Below are 836 nucleotides of genomic sequence, written 5' to 3' on the forward strand. Positions count from 1 at the left end.
AAAGACTTAGTAATGTTGCTTAGGTGGATGTGATTTAAAATGTATTGCATAGCATGTAGTGCATATGGTTGTGATTTGTTGTGTGGATTGCTGTGTGGTCCATCTTTCCACTTACTGAGCTAGTGAGCTCATCCCACGTGTGCACTTCTTTTAGATGATTTTACAGGTCATCCATCTGAAGAGCACGGGGTGGGTCCCACAGTCGAGTTCCCTAAAGAGGACTAGTGGGCCCCTGAGGAGTTAGAGCATGACACTGATTGCTCGTGCCAAAGTTGTGCTACGGGACCGCAGTTTTGATGCCGAGATGAGCTCCACTTTTGATCCCGAGTCGAGCTCTACCTTGTGAAGCCGAGCTGGGCTCAACCCTTGATACCGAGCTGAGCTCTAGGTTCTGATACCGAGCCGAGCTGTATACTCTGATTTTTGATGATTTTTTTTATGTACTTGATGTGTGAATTGTACTCTTATTGTGTAAATATCATGCCTTCGGGCCCACATGTATATAATTATTATATCACAATTCGGGTATCAAGTATTATGGAAATATTCACAGGTAAACCAAGTCTTCCGCTGAACTGATAAGCTTTTATTAGTTCTGTGTATGCTGTGGTGAAATACTGTATCAGATGATCCTGGCAGGTTTGGGTTAACCGGTGTTAACCCGGTCATTGGCCCGATTCAGTGTGAATGGGGCACAACCCCGGTGGTATCAGAGCGTGATGCTCTAGTCCACTCATAGCATACCATTAGAATTCCGTAGAATCTAAAATAGGAAAATGTGATTGGGTTAATGTAAAAGCTTTAAAGAGTTAAAAGCCAAAGAAAGAAAGGAATAA

This window comes from Macadamia integrifolia, unplaced genomic scaffold (genome assembly GCF_013358625.1).
Source record: "Macadamia integrifolia cultivar HAES 741 unplaced genomic scaffold, SCU_Mint_v3 scaffold2923, whole genome shotgun sequence".
In the NCBI taxonomy this organism is placed as follows: Eukaryota; Viridiplantae; Streptophyta; class Magnoliopsida; order Proteales; family Proteaceae; genus Macadamia; species Macadamia integrifolia.